Below are 9,014 nucleotides of genomic sequence, written 5' to 3' on the forward strand. Positions count from 1 at the left end.
AGTTATGTAGACATGTGCATGCATTTATATGTGCTGTGTTTCTTTTGGAGATTTTACATTTTTGAGTTACTTAAGTGAACAATATATGGGTTTTTTTTTTTTTTTTTTGGTTCTGTGTATGCGTCTTTTAATGTGCTATGTGTTCCCATTTTTGGTATTATTCAGTTTTGAGAGATGGGTGTAAAATTGTGTTTATGAAACCGCAAAACAAAGTGCACTGTATTAAACAAAATCATTGCAGGTATGTTAGCTTTCAAGAATGATTGTTTTGGTATTTTATCTTTAATTATTACTTATCAAATTGATACTAGAGTATCTAAATGAAGGATTTACACTTGATCCATTGAGATCAAATTCCAACATGCAAGTGATTCTGCTACTAATAAAAGGCTGGACAGTTTGTAAAATGCATTTGATTCTTTTTACCCAATTTTGTAGCCTAACTTGCAAATAATTCTAATTGAAAAGCTTCACAATTTGTAACTTAATTTGGATCCTATTGTTTTTAGTAGCTTTCTCGTGAATTATATAGGTTTGCAACTAGTAAATAATATAATAATAAAAAAGTGACCTTTTTGTTTTCCTGCTTCTAGAATTTTATTGTTGCATTCATTTGAATAAGCTACTTTTGTTCAGAACAGGAAGTGCATGTATAACTTTCTAGGCAATGTAAAGAAAAGTTTAATATAACATGATTTTTTTTTTCTCTAAATATAAAATTTTATAATTATGGTAATTATATTAATAATAGGCATTTATTATGAGTATGTTTGTATATGGAATTATATATTCTACAATTCAAAGAAAAAAAGAAAAAAGTAAAACTTAGGCACACTTCCTTAGTTCCAATATATTAGATTCTCCAATTAAATTAACAACTTGATTACATTGACCAATGTAAAACAAATAGTGTTATCTTTTCCAATAACTATTAAATCAATCCAGCTATTTGTTTGGTTTTAATTGTGAAACCTAATATAGTTGCACATAGGAAATTGTACCTAAGTTTTATCTAAATATAATTATGTTTATATTCATAATTATGTTTCTTTCTTGGGTACGATGTTGAACAAAAGGATGTTATGATCCCATTGCCAATCAATCCAATTCTCGATTTATTTCCTAAGATTTTGTCCACCAACTCCTTTATGAGGAGCCAGCTGCTCTCACCTTCATCTTAGTCCTTTATCTCTAACCATGCTACAGATCCTTCCTGCAATCTTGTTAGTGAGCCTTATTGCTCTTATTGGGTAAGTACTCTTCCATTTCATCTTTGTGACTTTCATTGCTCTTTTGCCCTTGCATGTCTTCTTTCATTGCTTTTCTGCCCTTGCATGTCTTCATGAATCTTGCACTTTCAACGAGGCTTCTTATAACCCATTATGGCAGTAAGCTATGAACGAAGAGTTGGACGCACTGCATAAAACATAGACTTGGGATTTGGTTGATCTCCCAACTGAAAAATCTACTATAAGTTCACTACAAAACACGCATGTCTTAGGCCGTGTTTGTAAAAATGCGGCTATAGCTGAGATAAAGCCGCGTTTTTAAAAAACGCGACTTAAAGTAGGCAAAAGAAGCCGCATTTTAAACATGCAGCTATAGAATATGTCTATAGCAGCGTTTTTATGAGCAATAGCCACATTTTTTAGGGTGGAGCTATTGCCGCGTTTAAAAAACGTGGCTATAGGACATTCCTATTTCATTTTTTTTTTAAATCTTAACTATGACTACGTTTATAAAATGCGGCTCTAGCTTGCCTAAAGTCGCGTTTTATAGACGCGGCTTTAAATTTAGTCTGAAGTCGTGTGTTTAAAACGTGGCTTTAAATTTATTCTAAAGCCACGTGTTTAAAACGCGGCTTTAGTTTGGGCTAGGGTTGCGTTTCTTAAATGTGGCTTTAGATTTTGCCTATAGCCGTAGGTTAAAAATGCGGCTTTAGGCTTTGTATAAATACTATACTACAAACATTTTCAACCCTAGCCTTTCCCATACATCAACCTCTATCTCTCAATCCCAATCTCGACCCTCACCCTCCAAGCCTCCATCTCTCAAGCCCTCACCCTCCATCTCCGATCTCAACCCTCATCCTCCATCTCTCAGATCTCAAGCCCTCACCTTCCATTTGTTACTCTCAAGTCCTCACCCTCTATCTCCGATCTAAAGCACTATCATTCTCAACCAAAAATGCACCCTAGTGTTCAGTCTCTCAATCCACGCCGTCGTTAAGCGTCGATCAACGTGTCCCTTGTTCTTCACGCCAACGAGCTCCGATCCATGCCGCCGCTGAGTGAAAGGCCATCCCTTGATCTTCACACCGGCGAGGATGGTATGTTTGTTTCATTTCTCCTTTTTTAGGGTTTCTAAGTTGATTTGATTTCGTTGTGGTTGAATTCATGTTGGTTGCTTTGAGTTCGCTTTTAGGGTTTTGTGCAATTGGGGATTGGGAGTATATGGATTTATTTTGACAAATACAATGGCATTGCAAAATTTATTAGTTAGTTGATTTGGGGTCTGAGAATCTAGATTAAGAATTTCTAGGGTTTCTAATTGCTTTGATTTGGTTTTGTTGGAATTTAAGTTCGCATTGGATTCTCTGTTGAGGTAGGAATGAAAATTTTTGTTTTTCCATTTTCCCTCATTTTCTCAGCAACCAAATAGTGATAAAAGCAATGAATAAGTAATATTCTAATAAGAACCTGGGCATGTTGCAGTCTTTATACAGGGGGTTATTTAATTTTCAACTTTTTGGTGTTGGCAATCCTCCCTCCCCCCAGATACATTATGAAATTTCTAATGCGTGGTATTATATATTCTTCTGTAGATTTCTATTTGATGAAAGTTGCGTAGATTACAAATATTATGAATATCAGCTTGTTGAAGAGGAAAAGGCTCTTTCGTAGACAAGTGAATCCCAATCATCTCACAATGGTTAGTAGTTGAATCTTGACAAAATGGTTTTGGTTAAACGCAGCTAGAGTATGTCCCCTATAGCTACTTTTTATAAATGCGGCTAGAGTACGTCCTATAGCTGCATTTCTAAAAACGCGGCCATTGGTCCTAGCCTATAGCCGTGTTTGCAAAAATGTGGCCATAGACCCCTCAGGCCTATAGTCATGGGGTTTAGGCCAGGGTTGTAAACGAGGCCTAAAAAAAGTGGCTATAGGCCAAATCGTCCTATAGCCACGTTTTTATGAGCTATAGTCGCATTTTAAAAATGTGGCTATAGGACCTTTTTTTGTAGTGGTTGCAAATACGTGTACAAGATCAACAATCATTTAGATGGTACTATAGATCGCTACAAGACTCACTAGGTGGAAAAGGGATTCACTCAGGAGTATGGTTCAAGTCTCTATAACAAGTGTACAAATTGGACTTTAGGTTGATACAATCTCATTAGGCTGACACAATCTCATTAACTATTATATTTCAAGCAAAGCCGGCTAAACTCATTCTAGGGCCGAAGGCGAAACGTTTTTTATACTGTATTTTATGTGAAGAATTATTAATTTCTTCTAATATCCCAATGGTATTTCTTGTTGAACTCTTATTTGCTAAACCATTAATTTGATATTTGTGTTATTTTAACAAATTTAGCATTAACTAAATTGATTTTTTTTTGGGTACTAATACCATGATGATCATGCCAAAATCATGAAACATGTTAAAATTTATTTCATGCAAAATATGGCCACATTACTATTATGCATAAAGTATTTTAAATTAATTATTTTTTAAAACTTGTAAATTCTAAATGATTTTGTTTCTATCAAATGTCTCAATTCAACTTCAAATAGCATCATTTCAAATATTTCAATTTGCATGAACTTCTCTTATTTTAAATATTATTGAATAATATTTATGTTTTAATATTTTTCATTTAAAAATCTATTTTCTTACTTTTTGAGATGCAGCATCAAGCACTAATTATGTTTTTGTGTTTAAATTTAGTTAAAATTTCAGTTTCAAATGATAATATCACTAATTCACTTAATATTTCTTAATACATATTCTATCTTAAATAGGATTTTATCCATTTCAATTTTGCATAACTTCTTTTTGCATATACAAATGTTAGATGTATTGAGTTAATATGTTTTGAGTGATACATGCATTACTATTTTCATCTATTAATAAAATATATTTTAAAAGTTTTAATTCTAAAAATAAATCTAAATAATCAATATCATCATGTTGAGATAGCTATTGTGTCTCTTGACAGTTGACGCTATTGGATTTTAGGTATTGAGCATTGAATTTCAATAATGAATTTATTTGGAAAACTATCAATTTTTTTTTTCAATGGGAATTAATTCTTTATTTAATTTGTATAGAGAGAGAAATGAAGAGTAAATTTTTGGCGAAAATACCATTTTGGTCCCTATATTTTAGAGTCATGATTAATTTAGTCCTTACATTTTGGTAATAGTCAATTTGGTCCTTATTATTTTCAACTTGTAGTCAATTTGATTTCTACCGTTAACTCACTAATAAAAAATGTCTACGTGGCAAACAATTTGTATTATTAGCATGACTAATATTTAAATATTAAATAAAATGCTGATGTGGCAGAATTTTAGTAGCTACATCAATGCTTAGATGGCAAGAAAAATCCACATCAGCTTCTAAAAAAATTATTTTCTTGTCTTTACCAATTTTGTTCCTATCTTTATTTTTTTTTTTCATTTAATTTTATTACAATTTCTTTTAGCCAAGCACCCATTCGCACCACCAATCTTTGACAACATGTCCTCCATAGCGCCTAAAAATCTCCTCCATCACAGATCTAGGAAACTTATGTGAGAGATAGAGAGCAGGAGCCTTGCGTTTAGAGAGAATTAGAATAAGTGATAAAGGGTTAGATTTAAGTTTGATTGTGAGGATTGAGGGTTTATTTGAGAAGAGGGGAAGAGATAGAAGGATTTTTTTAGAAAATAACTATAAAATCTAAACAATATCATTAGTTAGCAAACGTTTCAAACTATTTTGGTTTCTAACAATTCGAGTTTATTGGAGTCGATTTGTGGGTTGTAAAATCGAGTTTAGGATACTCGATTTTCCTTTTTTGCAGTGACTGATATGGGAAATGGGCGTACAGAAATCGAGTAAAATAAACTCGATTTCCATGCTTACAAATCGAGTCCAATGAACTCGGTTTTTACACTGGAAATCGAGTTAAATAAACTCGATTTCCATGCATACAAACCGAGTCCAATACACTCGGTTTTTGCACATAGAAATCGAGTCCATTGGACTCGATTTCTGTGTTTAAAAAACGACTCTATTAGACTCGGTTTGTATGTATAAAATCCGACTGAAAAAAAAAACTCTCATTCAAAACAGTCTCAAAAAAACTCAGTCCTCCCCACACTTACAGTACTCTAAAAAAAAAACTCTTTAGTTCAAAAAACTCAGTCTCTCTCTCTCTCTCTCACTCTCAGTCCTCTTCAGCTCCGTCCTTCTCCGTCGCCGTTCCGTCGCACTCATCCCTCTCTTCAGCTCCGTCGCCGTTCCATCGCGTTCATTCCCTCTCTTGAGCTCCGTCGCCGTCGGCCCTCCATCTCGCTCCGGAGCACTTCCCGTCGCCGTCTGGTTTTCACAAACAATTTCCATTTAGGTACGTTTCTATTACTTCACCGATTTCTTATTTTCTAACTTTTTAATGTCAAGTATTGGGCTTTCCCTCTGTTTGGCAACCGAGAAACTGCAGGAAAGCAAAAGAAAATTAGTAAGAAAAGTTTGAGTCTTATGTTAAAGTATTTTTTTTTTTTGGAGTTTTTATCTCAGCGAAAGCATTGGTTGAGTGGTGAGTTTTGCTTTTTGTTGTGTACCAAAATAATGAATAGCCTTGGATCATGTTTCTACTACGATCTATCATCAAATTAATATGGGGTTTCATTATGTTGATTTGTCATGTGTTAGAAACGGTTCATGCTTGAGAAAATTATCTGTGTATTCTTGTATAAATGTACTATATGTTTGAAGAAATGTTTAAATGAATAGAATCTATTTTATTATGACTTGTACCTCAGAGCATGATTTAAGTATTTGTATATGTGTGTACTTTTGCGATTCCTTTATTATGTTTTTATATGGTGGTTGAAGTAATTTGCCTGATAGAGGTGCTGAATGCTGATATTGTCATCCTAAACATTCAAACTGGTTGGCATCTTCTAAGATGGATGTTGGCTCCAAGTATAGCATAATATGTTGTTAAGTTTAAACGTCTTGTAAAATGGAAAATTGGGTTGGAAACATTAGATAGTGTTATGAATGTAGACGTGTTAGATGTTTAATTGGTGTCATGTAGTTACCTTGTGCATCAATTTATTATACTGTTTATAATAGTATTGTTTTGGCTGCTTTGTGCTTTTTGTATGTAGTCTTTTTTTCAATAAAATTATTCTTATAAAAAAAAGGCTCTCCTAAATATTACAATATGAAATTCATCATATATATTAAAATGTCTGTCTAGAAATTTATTTTCCTTTCTTCCTTCTTTATATAAGCATAGAAATGATGTTCATCCATATATATACATATTTGAGGTGCTAATTGCATTTTATACCTTGCAGGAATAGGCTTGAAAAGGCTTCACAACATAAGCTTTTAGAGAAGGTAGTTGCATAGTGATATTGCAGGTAATGATTCTACTATGTTGCTGCATTTCAAATCTTGGCTGCCATGTTTGCTTTGTTACCTTTGTTCATTTGCTTTACTATATACATTGCTGTTATTGAAGATTTTTTATTTATTTATTTATTTTTTTTTTGTCCTGGTATTTAAATTTTGCATTATATTGTCTTATTTTTAACATCTGGTTCTTCACTTCTTCTGCATAGTTTTCACATGAATCTACACAGGCAATGCTGCAATGTTGAAATGATTTTATGATTTCTTACATTATGTTTGGTAGGATGAAGTGTAGAAATGAGATTTTTCGTACCTACTTGTGTTGGGGTGGTAGGGTAAAGGCTTTGTTCACCATTGTACCCTGGTTTGGATGTTTTGTTGTGAGTTCAGATAATCAATTTTAGAAAGTCTTTTCAGAACCCACCCCACAAACTCCTCCCCCCTTTTTAATTTTTTCAGATCTTTTATGTAGCACGTAACTGTAGGGTCCATTTGGTAGGAGGGAAAATAGTAGGGCCAACTATGTGGGTAGCCCAAATTAATCAACGCGGATATGATTTTCCTTCATTCTTTTTGTCACCTTTTGTAAAACTTCATTGTAGCCCAAATTAATTTTATGAGTAAAGAGGACCATCTGCTTGTTGTCAAAATAAACTGAATCATTTTCTTGTTCATCACTTTCCTTGCCAATTTAACATGTGATTATATTACTCTTGACTCCCTAAACTTCGTGCAGTATGGCTGCTGTTCCTGCTCAGCTCCCTGATGAGTTTGGTCCTGGGCCCACTGACGATTCGGTGTTAAGGTTTATAAAAACACATCGAGCGTGCGCTGTTTGGGAAGGCAAGGTAAAAATTAAAACCGACCACCTGCTGAATGTTCTCTTCTTATCCTTCTACATTATGTTGATTTTTTTTTTCTTCCCATTTCTGAAATTTTAAGTGTCAATGGTATTACTAGCTTTCAATGCATGGTCATGCGCATTAGTTGGGTTAAGTTAGATTGGTTGACTGTTAGTGTGGGTGTACATGAACAAAGCAATCCTAGGTTCATAAGAGTTATTTTTGTTTGAAGCAATGTGACCTGTGATAATTTTATTGTTGCTTGGCAAGAAGTTGTTCAGGTTGTGGTTGTTGCAGTAATTTTTATTGTTATTATTGAGAACGCTAGCCTTTGCCTCTAGTTTCTTTTACTTTCCTCTATTTAGGTTGTTTATTTTCCATATCATGTCAAACAGATATGATCCTTAGGTTCCAAAAGCAAAACATAGAAGTTTATATTTAGGAATCCATTTGGAATTACAACTTGTGTAACAAACCTAGCTTAATGAATCATATTGAAGACAAGCTTTTGTCATAAATCAAATAAAATCCTTAAGGACCCTTTTCACTTGAGTTTCTTACTTGCATTAAAATACTTAGTTAAGTAAATTCAAGGGTTGGACAACAACAGAGCTTAAGGGAAAACAAACACAAATCAGCAACTATGACAACGAAATACAACCAAATTCCAAGATAGTTACTTAAAGCTTCTTAAATTAATGAAATAGCTTTAAGAAGCCTTTTGACTTTTCCTGGTTTAGAGGCAGCAATAGGCTGGTCGCATGGGAAACCTTTCATTACTAGACAAATGTATAAAATGCATTGCATCCTTTTATTTTTCTCCCGTTGTTGCTTTTTTTTTTTGTTTTTATTTTTTCTTTTTGGGGTTGATATTTTAAGGTCCCTTCATAACTGCTTTATTTTTGTTTTTTGGGATCAATAACTACAATCATATATACAAAGGTTATGGCATATTGCATCTCATCACCATAGTTCTATCATGTGCAGGATCCAGGGCCACTGAAATGCCGCGGTCGTAATGACGAGTTCCGAAAACGACGCCGGATAGTGGTGGATGATCGTATCGTCGACATTGTGAAGAGAGTTGGATTAGAGGGGCTGTATAGGACCCCAAGTAGAGAGATTGATCATAACCTGATCACGGCCTTCGTTGAGCGATGGCGGCCTGAAACCCACACCTTCCACCTGCCACATGGTGAGACAACGATCACATTACAAGATGACACAGTCCACAGCTCTGCTTTTGCTGAATCTCCCTCAAGTCAGAATCTGGCCTCCGGCTTCCCGGTTCTCGCCGGACCCCATCCATCTCATTTCGTATCCTAGACGCCACAGGTCGACCTTTGCCCCGCAACAGTTTTGGGTCAGGCACCCACTTTGGACCATCCACATCCCTCCACAATGAATCTGACTTTGGCACCACAAATGCATGTGAGTAGGTGTGAATGGCGTTCACCAAACTATAACATGGGTCAATATATGCAGTCGCATCTTGCCCCAAGTACTGAAGAGCTTTAATTGCATGTGAACAAGGGATCT

At 34.5% G+C, this 9,014-nt stretch overlaps 1 long non-coding RNA gene across 1 annotated transcript; it reads left to right on the forward strand.

Moving 5' to 3' along the window:
- Positions 1-5,410: 5,410 nt before the first annotated feature.
- Positions 5,411-8,691, forward strand: LOC115982495. The gene is made up of 4 exons (XR_004089639.1): positions 5,411-5,617; positions 6,576-6,641; positions 7,370-7,481; positions 8,463-8,691. It is a non-coding gene; the product is annotated as an uncharacterized LOC115982495 (long non-coding RNA).
- The last annotated feature ends 323 nt before the right edge of the window (positions 8,692-9,014 follow it).

The sequence above is a fragment of the Quercus lobata genome, chromosome 3, assembly GCF_001633185.2.
Source record: "Quercus lobata isolate SW786 chromosome 3, ValleyOak3.0 Primary Assembly, whole genome shotgun sequence".
Classification (NCBI taxonomy): Eukaryota; Viridiplantae; Streptophyta; class Magnoliopsida; order Fagales; family Fagaceae; genus Quercus; species Quercus lobata.